This window comes from Perissodus microlepis, chromosome 13, assembly GCF_051167445.1.
Source record: "Perissodus microlepis isolate ML-2025 ecotype Zambia chromosome 13, ASM5116744v1, whole genome shotgun sequence".
Taxonomy (NCBI): Eukaryota; Metazoa; Chordata; class Actinopteri; order Cichliformes; family Cichlidae; genus Perissodus; species Perissodus microlepis.
The window spans coordinates 34035488-34053114 of record NC_140473.1 but is presented as its reverse complement, the minus strand read 5'-3'; the positions used below and the strand labels follow the sequence as shown (position 1 = coordinate 34053114).

At 40.9% G+C, this 17627-nt stretch overlaps 1 protein-coding gene across 4 annotated transcripts in view; it reads right to left on the bottom strand.

Annotated features, from left to right (window-relative positions):
• Positions 1-17627, bottom strand: part of col13a1 (collagen, type XIII, alpha 1) — a 108186-nt gene that overhangs the window by 87295 nt on the left and 3264 nt on the right. For all 4 annotated transcript variants that reach the window (XM_084947844.1, XM_084947845.1, XM_084947846.1 and 1 more), the window contains exon 2: positions 12328-12397. The gene's annotated coding sequence lies outside the window, so the exon portion shown is untranslated. The remainder of the gene's footprint in view (positions 1-12327; positions 12398-17627) is intronic.

Below are 17627 nucleotides of genomic sequence, written 5' to 3'. Positions count from 1 at the left end.
ACGCCCAAACACAGAAATGGAAGTGAAAAGACGGAGCAGCACGGCAGCAGCGTGTGACACAAGCAATGGAGGCACAACTTGTAGAACTTTGGCAATCTCATCTGAGCCTTTTCGATGTGGCCTCACCAAATTATCACGACCACAACAACCGTGAAAACAATTGGATGGACATTGCTGCTCAATCGCAGCTGCCTGAACAATGTTTTTAATTAGCAATTTAGCAAAGTTGATGGAGGTGGTGTGCCTGTCTGTGTGAGTGAAAGACAGAGAGGGACAGATTTTGTGTTATAACCTTCATGTTATGGACGCACAGTGTGAGCACTCAGGTCGCATCAGAGCATCGGGCCGTCTAGTGTGAGACCTGCATCGTGACCTACGACCTTCTAACCCCTGCGAGTCAATCGTGCAGTTTGAGCAGGAGCTGAATAACGCGACTGAAGTGTTTGCCCAGCTTAAGATCTTTAGCATCTTCGGCAAATGTATCCATTTGCTTTGAGGCAAATCACTGCACTATGGACCACTCTCCATTAGCACACAGTTTATGGCCAATCCATATAGACATCCACATTAAAATACCTAAGTATGCCTAAAGCCATGAAATAACAGCTTGGTCAATAAATAAATATTTATAATTGTTTACATTTGAAATAAATAAAAAATAACGTCACATATTCCTGTTGCTTGCTTTATCCAAACCAAAGAAAAACATCCAATTAAAAAAGGAAATGTGTGATGTGATCAGCTGTCTACTCATTTCTGCTTCATTTAGTAACTTTAAATGTCACGTGGGGTTATGTACTTAATATATCAAAATTTCACTTACTTCAGCTTAGTTTATTATATTGTTGCCATAACAAAGTCCAATAAAGAGAAAGACCTCCCCCACTCTAACCTTAGAATAGTCAGATCTAATCAACATATTTTCTCAGTGACATATATTGCCACTTTGCCTCATACATTAAGTACACTGACATCACAGTTATCGGTTAACAGCTGCCATGGTTTCATCAAAGCACATAATTGGCTATAAATGGCAAATCTGATCTTTTCTGGATAAATATGACACATAACCTATGAAGCTAAGTTCAATTCTTTCAAGTGATCTCTGCTTATTGAACTTTAATACAACGGCCAAATGTTGGGGCCAGAGTCCTTCATCTACAAAGAACAGGAAGAGCAAAGAAAGTAATCATGTTCACGTCGTGCTCACAAAGAGAGAGCGATCCAATAGGACCACGCTGAGGACACCGCTGTAGTGCTTGTCCACATCTTTAAGAAAAACTCTCAAATGTTCCAAAATCCGTGCAGCTTTGGAGAAAGACAAACGCAATACTGTGGCCAGACCCACTCTGCATGGGTCACATGTAGGGTTCAGGTCTGTCTGGATTTTTGCTAACAGCGAAGAGCATGCACAACATCGATGCTACAGTCCCAGGGTCTGTGCCCCCGTGTGTTCTCCTACAGTCCTAGTTTAAGTTTGTTTCTCTCCCACACTGCTCTGTGTTTGGTTTAACATTTGAGTCGCCAGTAATAAAAACGTGAGCTTTAAGTTTTTGTCTTGTTGCCCGAGTCCTGCACTCTGGGTCCTAACGCTGCGAGCCACAGCGGCCATGACAGTGAAACTGTGTGCAGAGGCTAACCTATTTTCTATATACAAAGTGTACACTGATAATATCCCTGAGTTTGGCAAGACATCAAATTGTTTACCCCAAAATTGTAACTGTATGATGTACAATTTGAGATTCACTGTTTGAAATGTAGCGTGGGCTGTGTAAAGCTGTGGGAGAGGTGCATTCAACTGAAACTCTTTCCCACTCTAACTGGGACAAACAGCATTCCTCTTCATCCAGCACAGCAATGTTCTGATATGTGCTGTCCCAGTAACAATATATACAGTGTGGAAGTTACATGCCACCTATTATTCTCTGTAACTGCAACACATGTTTATGAATCTGTGGCAGGTGTGGTTAGTGGCTCAGCTGCAGGGAAGGGGTGAAGCAGTGGGTTCATGGGACGGTGCCAGAGAAGGCTGGAAGATACAGCCAATATCCATCACTCTGACCACATCTTCACTCTTTCAGTAGCCTGGAGGAAGTGGGGAGTGGGGGGGGCAGTGCAGAGCCCACTGGGAGAACCACAGCTGAAAAACTGCAGAAGCACACTGGAAAGTGAACATGTTAAAACACACGATGTCGATACAACCCCTGGAGCTGTCGGGTCCTTTGCTACAGTATGCTTGGCTGCCGTTTGTTCCATATGAAGTTTGTTATCTGGCTTCAAGGTAAGAAAGATTTTGTCAAACAATGGCGAGACTTGATGAGAAATGTCAATCAGTGGCCTTTTCTCCAACTGCAGCAACTGTGAGATAGCTGGAGGCAGGTTTCTTGGGTACTCAAAGGTTCCTTAAGTTACACCTCCTCATTAGCCCCTCCATGTTTTCATCTTTCGTCTGATGACTCTCTGGACGACTGCTTATTATTTCGGTTTTTTATCAATGTTGTTCACTTTTGACTTCTGCAAGAGCATTTCTCAATTCTGCTTTTGCCACAGATGAAATGTCTGCTTTCAAAAAAGGAGATTCTCAGATGTGAAATTATTCGTATCCATTTCATTTTATCGGAGAACGTGGAGACGGTCCCACCCAGGTTTTTACAGGAACTCTGGGACGAGGAGGCCTTAGGCCGAGCACACTACGTACTTATATTCATGCAGATTTGTTGACATTTGTGTTCTTTACCAAGTTGACTTCTGGTTCAGCATAACGACTGAACCAGAAGTCAACTTGGTTCACACACGCACACACACGGTGTGTGTCTTACAGCTCATGCTTTCAAGCTAAATCCTGACATTGCCATGACTCTTAGCAATAAGCTATTGCAGCTTTAGCTTCTCTTTGTCCTCCTGCAGCCAGTTAAAAGGGGGAAAACGCTAATTCTCAACTCCATCCCTAAAAGTGCTTTGGAAATGTGATGGCAGAAAGCCTGCATCTGTTATTATAAGAGCATACTCCCTGTGGGTTTGCTAAATCACTCTGATACCCACAGGATGTCTGGACTAAAGCCACAGGGGCCTCACAGCCTGTATTAAACCAAATGGGAGCATGTGTGTTTGTGTCATAGCTTACTGTCTTGATAACTTACAGTATGTAAATGCTGGCTTTGTGTTTCCTGTAAATAGCCACTAAACAAACATATCTTAATCACTAGCATGATTTTGCAGAGCTGATGGGGTGGTTTGATGATAAAGAAGTCGGTGTTGGTCACTGCACAGTCTGAGGTTTCATCTGTTTTTACCAAGGAAACAGCCCTCGACCCCCTCAGCGTCTCACCACAAACATCTGAAAAAATGCTTATTTAATTAATTAATAATGATCATTTAATTTTTATTGACTGGGCTTAATAAAAAAATGGAATACATGTTATTTGATATTATGATATGAAACAGCTGATTAGGCCTTATGTTGTGATAATGAGTATCTGCTTAAAAATATCCATTAGCTTTGAGAAAATCAGGTGTCTTTAGCAGCTGTGAACATCAGTGTAGAATCACAAACCTATGACAAATATATGTATAGAACTATTACATTTAACTAAAATAAGTACAATTATATATTTGCCTATTTAAACAGTATGCATTTTTTAATTTTAAGACAAACTATGAAAAATCAATTAGAGCCTTCTAGTCCTGGGGTGTTTTCACATCTGCTGTATTTAGTCCATTTATACTGAACCCTGCTTTGTTTTCCCAGTTGGTGCAGTTTGTTTGTGCAGGTGTGAACACAGTAATCACAATCAGACCGTTTGGAGGAGGTGGTTCCAAAACTTCATTTATGGTGTACGTTACAAACGTCCCACAGCTACGTATGCTTTGTATTCTCAATGCGGGATGGCATTATAGAGGTCTGCACAGGATAGCAAGTTGCTGTGAAATGAATCATCTGTGTTATCCAGTAGTCCAAAACCCATCGCCTTCTTCCTGAGTTTAGACACAACTGACCAGTGAACCCACTGAACATTCTCAAGTGTTTTATATGATGCATTTGGTTCACTTGGATTTTTCTCTATGTGAAAATGAACCAAATCGTGGGAAAAGCTACAAGTTTACTCATCAACCACAGTTAACAAAGCATAGGTGTGAAAACACCATGGGCTACTGAAACATGTAGAAATAAGTCAAAATGTGTCAAAACTGAAGCTTGAACATTCTGGGTGGAAAATGTGTATAACAAGATTTAGAGGCTTATATATCTTGGTCCCAGATACCGAGTGTATATTCACAGGTGCTTTAGGGTCCATGCCTCGGCAATGATGGCATGGTAATGTTGTAGCATAAATGGCATTTTCGGAAATGTTTTCCAAAAGATTTCCTCAACAATTCAAATGAAACAGATCACAATGCAGAGAGCTTCTCAGACTGGATGTGAAAGTCCTGCCCAAGAACAGGATGACGTAAAACATTAATGATCTACTGTTAATACTTAATATTATTATTATTATATGCTGCAAAAGAGCTCGTCATATTCACACAGGGAATATTTAACATTATCAAAAACCTAAAATGTGTGAACATGAATGAACTGTAAAGTCTAAGGTTGCAAACAGCCAGCAGAAACAGATCTAATGGGATAATGTGAACGAGCATGCTGGCTAAACACCAGATCAACCTACAATAACGTTAGTACTCAAATCTGTGGCCGGCAAGCTGGTTTGATTTTAGAACCATCTGGAAAACACCTTTGCAGTCCATGGGAATAACATGTGACTCTGAAAATTAGGCGGAACTGCTTGTGTGTTTGGCGGTCTTTATTCAGCACAAACATACTTCAATGTTCTGGACTGAAGTACTTGAAACACTGTCTGGACCAACTTGGCAGCCTGGTAGTCAGGTTATAAACAAATCTCCAAGTTAGTAAAACTGATTGTCCAAAGTGCTCCATCACGGTTTTCAGGTGCACTTCCTGTTTCATATCTTTTCTGCTGTGGACAGATTTTAGGTGACTGGCCATCCCAGCGGCTTTAATTTCTTTCTCTGAAACCAGCTGAGAGTTTCCTTGGCTGTGTTTGGCATCATTGTCTTGGTGAAATTTCGTTTCATCTTTATCATCCTGGTAGATGGCAGCAGATCTGTCCTTTTTAAATTCACCCTTCCTTTAAATATTCAATTCATTTCAGTTTTGGTGATACAGCGCCAAATCACAACAAGAGTGACCTCAAGGCAATATATGAAGCGTCCCAGTGCTGTACGCTGAAACCAGACTCACACCATTATGTTCCCAACGCCTGCCTGAGGCAACTGAACACAGCATGTGATGAGGAATAGAAAACGTAATAATCACGGATAGGCCCCTACATGAGGTGTACCACTGACAGACAGAGGAAGTAGCTGACATCAAGAAATCCTACAGATACAAAAACAAAACTAAAAACTAAAACTGAACATGAAATAAGAAAACCTTAAACTTAAATTTACATTGTAGTCTATAAGCCAATTTATTGTTAGTCTTCAAATGTTCCATTTTCTGGAAGGCACCATGAAAAAAAACATATAAAAAAACAACTACATTGAATTGAAGTGGATCCAGTAACCATCACAATGGCAGACAAAGGATCGGACAGCACCAGTAATTCATACCTACTGGCTAAAGAAGCTAACTGCACTCCATGAGCGAGTGGCAGCACAAATCAGCTGCTAATGGACAAGATGCACCGGGAAATGCCAACTGAAGGCCAGACTGTCCTGGTCCCAGAGCATAAGGGCCGGTCCAATCCAACTACCGGCCAATAGCCAACGTAGAAGCTCCAATCAGGCATCTAATGTGAACAGGCACATGATTCAATACATGAGCACAAGTTACCTCCAAGTGCGGGATTTACCAAGGAGATGCCAGAAAAGCCTGAGCCAGACTGACTATGGTTACCAACTACAGAATGGCACAATAGTTAACCACCTCCCCTAAATGCATTACATCAAGCAGTATGTCAGGAGTGAATGAGACATCGATTCACTGGTCCATACCACCAGGATCTACAGCAATGACAGAATGTCACTTGTAGAAGTGTAGTCAACACCTGCTGGCCATCAGATCCAGTGCTGAGATAATAAGATGGCGAAAGGAGAAGATAAAAGCCACTGACATCAAGAAAAGGAAGCTCCTTACCACGTATGGAGAGTTTCACCCCAAATCCAGCACCCTGAGACTGCACGCTAAGTGAAAGATCCATGAGTACATTAGGAAGTACTGATCATGTGACAGTAACATCAGGAAGAAGCATGAGAAATACCAAGTGCTGAGAGCGGAGCTGGAGAACACACAGTGGGCATGTGCAAAGCAAGGGTCTAGTTGTTATTGACAGTTGTCTCCAAAACTGTAACATGTATCAGGTGATCAGCCGTGGACAATAACTGTTTATATAACCAGGAAGGGAAACAATTAAGATGTCCATCGTAGGCAGACCTTCATTCAGAAGACGAGAGTTTACATTTTGTGACACGCCAAATATTCCAAAGCCTTGTGTTATAGTTTCCTTGTAATAAATATACATTTTAGTATCCCTTCATGGTTTTTCTTACTTTGCCGTGATGTGTAATGGGTCCTTTTTTTAAATGTAGCCATCTGTTGATTTTTGTTTTTTGTCTCTCTTGAAAACGAGATTTCCATCTCCATGAGCTTGTTTAAATAAAGGAGTTAATAATAATAATAATAATAATAATGATAGTCTTTGGGGTACACTGCTATCGTCACTTTTGTGTCAGCTTGTTTTACTGATGCCAAAGTTCATTCAGTTCTTGATTAACTTTTTACCCAATTGGCTGTTCTTGCTGAAAACCTTGTGTAACATATACAAAGTGTATTATTTGTCCTGAAACATAACAATGACTTGATTTCATTCACAAATATAGAAACACAAGCAGTCATCAAGTTGTGTTTATGTGATAATGATGTAAACTTCCTCTGATCGTTGCTAAACAGACCTTTACAAGCTTATTTCAAGCGGCAAAATGTATATTTACTTTGCCTGTAGCTCAATATCATTACATAACAACGTAGCATATTTTCCTGAAAGAACAACAAATAAAAGCAGCAAGGTGTAATGACTCGGTGGTCCCTGCTTTTTGGACTTTTGAACTCTATTCAGTTTGTTCAGTTGAACGACTGTTGAATTTGAATTACTTTGTCAGGCATAACATTATGACCACCTACTACCAGAACAGCTGTACAGTCCTGTAAGGTGCAAGGTGGGGCCTCAGTGGATCAGGCTTGTGTCTAACACATCCTACTGATGCTCAATGTGATCGAGATCCGGAAAGTTTCAGGGGCAACACCTCAAACTCATCGCTGTGCTTGTCAAAACAATCCTTGACCAGTTTTGCTTTGTGGTGGAGCACATTATCAACGGCCATCAGGTAAAACCATTGTTATTAAAGGGTGTACATGGTCTGCAACAAATATCAGGTAGATGATACGTATCAAACTAACATCAATAGTAATGGCAGGACCCAAGGGTTCCCAGCAGAACGTAGCCCAAAACATCACATTGCCTCGGTCCCACTGTGCATCCTTTTGCACTTTTGACTCTTTCCTCATTCACCCATTCATCACAATCTGGCCCTTTCAAACTCACTCAGATCCTTAGGCCTGCCCATTTCTCTGCTTCTCTATTTTATTACCTTTAACAGGTGCCACAATGAAGAGTTAATGAGTGTTATTATTTCACCTGTAAGTGATCACAATGTTCCCAAAAGTCAGGAGAAAGCTTTATGTTCATAATAAAAGCCTTTTATTAATAATTAAAAGTTGCCAATACTACTAATAAGGACAACAAAAATCCCCAATCAACTTTTACATAAATAAATGATAATATCAAATACACTTGAGGAAAAACACTAATGGATAAATAATAAGTTCCTAATACCACAGATGAACTCCAACTAAACTGGACTGCAGCGAGCCACTGGGACACCAGCTCTGGACCGGCTTCAGTTTCTGGTTGGTGCTCTGACTGTCTCACAGTTTCAAAATAAGAAAGAGGGGCCTGTTCTACGATAAATGAATCATGTTGTTGTCTTGGACAGATGAAAAAACTGCACAGTATACTGGGTAGCCAAGTAAATGGTAAATGGACTGGTACTTATAACAGCTCTCAATCACACAGACATCCATACAGCTATTACATGTATGTATGCCTAAAGGTTTTCTAAGTCCCACAACCTCACACGCCGATGGAACACTGGGGGTAACTTAGGTTTCACCATCTCGCCCAAGGATACTCGGGTATCTGGACAGGAGGAATCAACCTTCCGCTTAGTAGACAACCCGCTCTACCACCTGAGCCACAGCTCTCCCAGGTATGATCCATGTGTAGGAAACACTAAATTTACTGCAAAACGAATTACAGAGTACAACAAAAAAGACAGAATCCAACACTTGTGACATACCAATGCTTTATCCTTATCGCGTTAGATTCTGTAACTTCTACTCTTCATTGTCTAAAAGGAGCCTCTCAAGGAGGTGGCACGTATCGTATATAGTTTTATTCATCAAGCGAATCAGACTGCCGATCACACTGATGATGCAGAAGTCTCAAAAACGGACAAAAGCTCAGGTATCAAATATGACACATTAGGTGTTAAAGACAAAAATGAACCTGAAATAGAAAGATAAGTGAGGATGGTCTGTTTGTGAGCGTGTCATTAGCTAAACTGTGCTCTGAAACGCTGATGAGGTCATTATTTGTCTCCGCTGTAAACAGTACGGTAAACAGAATTCCTTCCCCGTTTTGTTGTTTTTATCCTTGATCGTTATTAATAGACACTCTGATGTTCAAATATGCAAATTTCCCTTGATCCTTTTCCCCTGGAGAGTAAACCAGACTCTCACTGAACATCCAGACTCTGGATAAAAGGCTTATTTAGCCATTAGCAATGTGTCTGACGATATCTGCTGGCCTTCATTGGCTCCTTGTGATATACAGAATCTAATTTTAAATCCTTCTTTTCACATATGAGGTCTTGAATAATCATGCCTAGCTATCCTAAACACCTTTATAGTGCACCCCAATAAAGCTCTCAGTCTGCCGGCTTACTTCTGATTCCACCCTTGGTTATGTTAAAATCAGCTCATTTTGCTGAGGCCTTCCCATGATGGAGTAATTCTCCTCTCACCGCTTTTCACTCACCATGTGTTTGGTTTCTGTAGGTATGACATACATTTCAGTAAGTGTGTTTAATACTTCTCCTGTGTGTCATATTTCCTAATTTATGGACATCTATGGTTTAATGTTTTGCACGTGTGGACTGGATGGGTTGTTACCAACACCTGCTGAGAACTTCAGGTTAACTTTAGAAATATATTTACGTGTGCAATACTAATTTTAAACACTGTACTCGGATTATCATTATCATCATATTTATTTATAAGGCACTTTAAAACAACCACAGCTGACACAAAATAAATAAAAAAATGACATAAGATATAAATAAAAGCCAAATTAAAGAAAAAAGTAAAATAATTAATTAGTTCTTTTTCTTGTAATTAAATTACTTATTAACTAAGTCTCACTGAGGCCAAAAGCCAAAGAATAAAAATGTGTTTCAAGACATTAAAAGTGGACAGTGAAGGGGCCTCTCCAACGTGCAAGGGCGAGTTATTCCATGATTTAGGAGCCACGATAGAAAAGGCCCCGCCCCCTCTGAACTGGATCTTCGTACTTCCAGGAGCATGACGAAGAGATGTAGGGATGAGGAAGCTCAGATAGGTAAGGTGGGGCAAGATTGTGAAAGTGTTTAAAAACAATCATAAGATTTTTAAAATGAACTCTAAAAGACACAGGCAGCCGGTGAGGCCAGCACAGGTTATATGCTCTCTGCAGACGTGAGAGCAGCAACTGACTGAGCCCCACATAAAGTGAGTTACAGTCGTCCAGACAAGAAGAAATAAAAGCATGGATCACTGTTTCAAAGTGCTGCCTCAAAAGAAAAGATTTCACTGCTGCCAGTCAGCTTAAATGATAAAAACTGGACTTCACTGCTGCTCTAATTTGGCTGTCCAATTTAAAATCACTGTCCAACTTAAAACCAAGGACAGTAATAACAGGTTTAAAATAAACTTCCAGGAGTCCCAAGGTTCTGCAGAGGAGGACTCAGAGGGACCACTGGGTCCAAACACCAGCACCTCTGTTGGCTTTGAGCTTTTTAAATGTTAATGAAAAGAAAACCAAGCTTTAATGTCATCTAGACATGTCAAGAGAGGTTTTATGGAGATCCATCCTAAATAAATTTGGCAGCCATCAGTGTAACAATGAAAAGAGATCTGATGCCATCTAAGGATGGAACCCAGAGACAATACATACAGTAAAAAGAGCAGTGGGCCTAAAATTGAGCCCTTTGGGATTAAAGAATATGTTTTTGTTTGTTTTCATCTAGGTCTCCGAGTTCTGCCTCTCAGTCGGCCCTGAAAATAATCAAATCATGGCAGCCATTTGGATGTAGTGGATATGTGGTTGGTGCTGAGTGGCAGGCACCGGGTGGACACTGGGGGGGGCTTTGTAAGGCAAGGCAATTCAAGGTGCTTTACATGATTAAAATAAAACACATCAAATAGAACATAAATCACTTTAAAAGGTAAAAATACAAGAAAAACATTTAGAAGAAAGCATTTACGATAAAACAATAATCAAGACAATAATTTATATGAAAAATCAAAAACAAACAGGTAGAGAGCCATAATAGGATCAGTTACTCATAAGCAAGTCTAAATAAGTAGGTTTTAATTTTAGACTTAAAAGAGTTCAGTGTCTCTGCAGCTTTGCATTCTCCTGACAGTGCGTTCCAGATGTGAGGAGCATAGAAACTAAAAGCTGCTTCTCCATGTTTAGTTCTGGTTCTGGGGACGGTCAGTAAACGAGAGCTGGAGGACCCGACTGATCTGGATGGTTTGTACCATGACAGCAGATCTCTACTCTGGTGCTAACCCATTCAAGGATTTATACACTAATAAATCCTTGAATGGGTTAGCACCAGTGAGCTGGTGGCAGCTATACATGGATTCAAAGCTCACTAACTACAGTTTAGTCCATATATTTTTGTAGTGATGCTTCTCCAGACCACCACACTGGACTTTAAGTCAAACAATCAAGATGTGTTTAGCTTTCAAGGGATTGAACAATACTAATGCAAGAACTGTAAGGAAGTGCAGCCATTTCACAGATAATCGTGCTAAAAAACCCACATGATTAAACAAAGATGCTGGAATAAATGCATAAATGGGGCAATTCCAGAATAACCTGAACCTGAAGGTGCTTTTTTTCTAAACACTTTTCTGCCACAGTTGTGGCTGAATTAGTCGGTTTTCCTGATAAACAGTCACAGCAGCTGGTGTGTCTGCTCTGACTAACAAATAAACTGACAACATGAAGGCTCTCAGAACCAGAATCAATTCAACAGGAGTTATTTGCTGCATATTCACTTGTGTTTAACCGTCACCAAACCTGGAAACCGCCTTGAACTGCTCGCTTATGTGAAAGCACACAATGACAGGAAAGACCCCCTGTCCAACTTATAACTAAACTGTTTCAGGTATGGGATTTTTACCACAACCATTTCCATGTGAAAGTGCTTCAATGATGCCACATAGGTTTGCATGATGTAACATAGAAAGTTCCTGGCTGCCCGCTGAGCTCCAAATACACTTCACCGTTCACCTTCAACCCTGTTTTTAGATGCTTTAGGCTGAAGAACACGAGATCAAAGTTCCAGATGGACAACAAGTTGTACCACAGAAAAACACACCAGACCTTACTGTTTACTTAAAACAAGGCAATAGTTCAGATCCACACTCTCAGGAAATAAAGTAGCTAATGTACTTTCAGGCAAGATAATCACTCTCTAAAGTACTACCCTTGTACCCTCGACAGTGGGTAGTTATTTAAGCCTTTGTACAAATAACTGTCTCCTCTTATAGAGCTATACTAGTAATTTAAGGTGATGCTTGCAGGTGCCCTTCGATACACTGGTGACCTGTCCAGGTTGTATCCCAGCTGGGAAACTCTGCAGCTGCTCATTTTACTTACAGCTAGTTATCAGCATTACGTCCATGAAGCTGAATAACAAAAGCTTCTCTTAATAACTAATCAAAGCACATGTTATAGCGTCATATTCTGGATGTCCACTGCCAAAGCAGAATAAAAGTATCAATAACAGCAATATCAAAACAACAACTATGAAGCTACAGTAAGCTGCAGTTTCTTATGTTGAATAACGGTGACAAATCAAATCAAATCCATCAGAAAGTAAGCAACCGGTGGATAAGTGAATAGCTGAGGAACGTACCTGGCGGACACAGGCAGCTGTGGGAAACTTCTCTCACATCCCGCGTCTTTGGTAGTCGCGCTGCAAGCTTCTGTGTGAGACAAAGAACAGAGGAATGTTAAACTGAAACTGTTGTTCTAAACTCAACTGAATATCTCACTGAAACTACTGCAGTTCTCAGAGACAGACATTCTTATGAAGTCTGAAGATGAGATACAAAAAGCCTCTACAAAAACAAAAGTCATCAGCTGTCTACAACAACTTGGGGGGGGGGGAGCTATTGACTGCCCCACAGACCACACCCTTATGCTATAGCCTGTGTATACAGCCTTTTGAAGATCTAAACATAAGTTGACCTACTGTTAGCAGGATTAACTCAGCCACCTGCAACATTTCCAAGCACATCACCAACATCCTAAATCCCCTCGTGGGGAACACACCCCATCACATCAAACACTCGACTGACTTCACCAACACGCTCCGCAAACTTGAGCCGAATCCAGATGGTGTCCTTCCATAGTGATGTGGTCTCATCACTTAAAGACCTGAAGCAGTGGAGACCATCAGATGACTGACAGTTCCCTAGAAAACAGGCCCAGCTGTACCCCCAGTCAGATTTGTTACACCACTGCCTCACCACCACACTTTTGTAACCCATCGTAGCCCACCTTTACATGGAGGAAGTGGAAAGTGACACCCTTGGCTCCTTCAAGCAGACAGCACCTAACCACTGGAAAGATGTTCTGTTTTCAAAAATCAAAACCCAATAAGTAAAATCCTTCACTGCTCCCATCAACTCTTGACATATAAAGTTCACCAGGGAAGATGTACAGTTTGTGTGCACTGAGGACGACTGAAGTTTACCAGAAGCCCACGCACACAGAACACTACCTAATATTTGAGTCCCACCACCCTGTGGAACACAAACTTGGGGTAATCAGGACCCTGCAACGTCAGGCAGAAAACATTTCTGCTAAACCATACGGAAAAGAAAAGACAAACATGTAAAGACAACTCGTAAAACTCACAACTTCAACAAATCAGCAAAGATGCACAGGGAAGAAAGTCAGACAACATGTTCCTTATGTAGCAGGTTTATCAGGAGACATCCCAGTGCACCCAGCTACAGCCTCAGACAAAATCCCACACACAATCTGAAGCACCCTGCAAGTGTACCTAAGAAAGTGGCACAGTGTGCTTTTACATTACTGTGGTGTCATTCCACAGAGCATACAGTTCTACCATGCTTGATCGTTAAAAGCATCCATGCTGTACTTGAATTCACAACCTTACCTGGAATATTTTAGGAACTGTCCAAAATTTTTAAAATCTGAATAGAAGCATTCATCGCACAAAAGAGCCGCTCGAACAGTATCTCTACGACAAACGGTGTGAGACTAGTTAGTAAGTTAAAATTAAAAATCGTACAGGAAATATTTTAGCAGTATATTTTCCAAGCTCCTTAGCAGTGACAACCGACAAGTTGTGTGGCATTTCCCCATCACTCTACAACAGACGTAACTAAGGTTAACCAGCTGGTTAGCTGCACAGAGATAACCCCAAGTCATTAAAATTTAGCAACCAAGCAAACAGCTCCAAGAACGGTCTGTCAAAACTGACTCAAGCCAGATTCAGCTGAGCTACGAGAACATGCAGCAGCTGCAGCAGTCGCAAAGCAGGCGCTGGTGTGCGCGATGGCTTCTTTGTGCATGCGTGTGCTGAGCTGGACTTCATGCCATAGACTGTCCTTACAAGGGAAGAATTATAAGAAACTTTGATCAGAGGCTTGATCACTTGATTATGACGACATGATGCATAAAAGAGAAATGTCATTATTCCCCTGTCTTTCAAGGTCACTGTCCCAGCTAACAGAAGGCGAGAGGCACCCTGGAAGGTGGCCAGTCTCACACTCACAGACAGACACTGGCACATTCATACCTACGGACAATTTAGAGTCACCAGCTAACCTAACCCCGGTAACTACATGACCGGCTAGCAACAGTGCCGATCACCACACCCACATTAAATCCAATTAAACCTAAATGGTTTATGAAAAGATGACAGAGGGGAAAACATCATATTTATAGCTCGATATTCACAGAACAGAGATGAAGCGCATTTATAGAACAGGGACGTTGTGGTCACAGTATTTCAGCATCTAGCTAACACTATAGGAACCAGTGAGGAGAAAGAGCTTAATGCTTTTAAAGTAGCACGTAGTTTCAAATGCAACATTTCTAACAGCTTAACACACATTGTGCAGTTTGTCACACAACATGCGCACTAATTTAAAGACAGCAGTTGTGTTTCCCAGGAAGTCAAAAGACTTTGACATAATGTCGCTTCAGAGATGAAGCAAAATGTAAGAATGACAGGACCAGAAAGAAGAAGAGATTATTTTTAAAGGTAGGAGTGGTAGTGTCCTTATTTCGTTTTTTAAACAGACACAGTGTACATTATATACAATTTTGGGGTTATTGTTGTGAAACATCTTGCAAGCTGAGATATACTAACTTCAGCTTATTCAAAGGTTGCATGAAAATACCAGGCGCACAGTTAATAGTGGTCCTATGAGTTTACATGAATGCATTATGCTGAACTGTTGCAGAACAGCTGTGGTGTTCTTATCAAGTGCACCAGACATTCATCTGAATTGAAGCTAATCGTGCTGAGTGGATTCACCTACTCGGTTTGGAAATTCACCACAATAGCTCCTGATAGCTCAGCTCAGTTCAACATCTGCTCACAAGAGACTTTGTGTGAGTTATTTCAAAGAATCTGTAGGGTCATTCATCTCAAATCATCAAATTTCAGAACATTTTTCTGATCAACTACCTCTGATTTCTCTGTATGTAACAATGCAGCATTTTCATATATAAGAGACTTTATTTGAAGCATTTCTTCCATTGGTCATCACCAAACCTCACCAAAGTCAGCTGTGGCAACTCCAGCTTTAGGGTTAGGGATGAGTTAAGGATAGGGGGTTGGCTCTGACTACCAATCACGCCGTGTGGACACAGCAACCGGCTTTGCATGAATACTGACGTGACATGAGCTACTGGCCCCTTTTTCATGTCATGTCTTGCTCGTTTTGCTATCGTGTGTACAAAAAGAATTCACATCGGTAGGTAGGTAGGTGGGTAGGTAGCATCACAAAACCTTTATCATAAAAATGAAAGTTTTGTGACTGTTGTGAAAATAAGACTTTATTGGATAGCTTTGATTTTTTTTAAATGCTTATATCATTTGACACTGAAAAAAATACACAACCATCCGAGTACATTCCCGACATCACAGCTTTGGGTCTCGCTGGTGTTGGTTACTGGCAGACGAATGCCAGGAAGGCATTTAGATGCCTGCAACAGGTGTTGAAGGGGATGTTATGAAGATACTGTGATTCTGACCACTGCTTCAGTAGTGCCTGTTAGTTTGGTGTCCACTTTAGTTATCGTGTAAACAGGCAAATGTGTCACATGAGCATAACTAAAGTTGTTATATAAGGGTGAAAACTTTCAGCGTGCTGCTCATAAATACAAGTTCAAAACTGCTTATAACTCCTCATTGTTAGACGGAGCCTGAGTCCAATTTAAGGCAGTTTCACTGTTCAATGATCTAATAAGTGCTTTGTTTCAAACTTTGAGAAGCATAATGGCTGGAGAGCAGCCCAATGTCAGTAAACTGCGTCCTGCAGGCATTCTGTGAGTGCTTTATTCCTTAAGTAGAGGGTTACATGTGAAACTGAGAGATCACACTGTCATGAAATAACCAAACTTTAGCGCTCATGTCCTTCAAAACTATCATGTGGAAGCAATTGTAGGACTGCACTCAAAATTCTCTTAGCCCACTTTATATTATTCATGAATCCTTACAGGAATTTATTCGGTTGATATTGGCAGACCCCACTCACAACTGGAGAAATCTTTAGCGGCTTTAAGGGAGCCAGGCAGCCTGCAACAATACTTAAAGACACAGCTTCTAGGCTACATAATGGGAATAATAGAGAGTGAAGAATCAGTTCGTCTGCAGCAATCAGCTCTGCCCATGTCAAAGGTCACAGAAACAGGAGTCTGTCAGAGGCACTGCCTTTAAAATGCCTGACATTAATATTCTCCTACACTCGAATGCATCTCCATTCATCTGGGTAACACGTATCTGCACAGTCTGCTTTTGTAGTCTTGCCTCTGCACACTACCAACAATCGCAGTGAGAGTGAAGTGCACGCTCTCAACTTTAATTCAACTAGTTTAACAAAACTGTTGCGTTTAGAGTTTAGTGATTACAGCCAGAGTGTTCTCATTTCCTTTGCAGGGTTTTAACCCCTGCATGACTTAACATGAAGCTTATTTTGACTCTGCCAGAGTAGCTTTGGATCGGCCGTTCACTCCAACAACAGGAGGTGGTGCTGCTCTACTCACTGCCACAGCTGTGTTTCTGACATCGTCTATAATTTTAGGATTGCTCATTATTATTAATAATAATAATAATAATAATAATAATAATAATAATAATAATGTATACTTTGTTGATCCCCGTGGGGAAATTCCTCTCTGCATTTAACCCATTCACTTAGTGAGGCAGTGGGCAGCCACTGGGCGCCCGGGGAGCAGTGTGTAGGGACGGTACCTTGCTCAGGGGTACCTCAGGGTAGCTATTCAGGGAAATCGAACCCCCGACCTTCCGATCATGGGGCCACCACTCATTATAGCATTATTGCTACTGCTTAATAATAATACTGCGTATTATATCACTTTTGTGATTCATTTTAATTCTCTGGTTCAAAAGTTTTGTGCTGTGAAAGCAACAGTCTAACAGTTATATGTTCCTCAAATATGTGTCCGACCCTGATTTTAACACATGTAATTACAGGAATCATTGACGGACTGTTATAAAAACAATCATTTTCTTTGTCATAAACTAAACTTTATGACAAAGTTCAAATGAGGGATTTTTGCTTGTCTCATTTCAAAGCTTGTTGTTCAGCTGCAGCGTTTCATTTGCACTGAAACTGTCAGCCAGCGGTGTTTACATGGGCACATAAACACATTAATAGCTACGGTTGTCAAAAATAGTGATTAGTACTAAAAAATATTAATACATTTTGTATGAATATTGTGCTGAATGATGGAGTATAAGATAGACTTGACCTACACATTAACCCCACAGCGGTCGTTTGGCCGTGGACATCCATCACAGATGCATTTATGAAAGTCTGCATCTACTGAGTCAGCAGAGCGTAGGCAGAATTTATGTATTAGGCACCTCATTACTCTGCAGCTCTCTGAGGTGTGCCACTCTGATTCCTAAACGCTTCCATTTTGTGA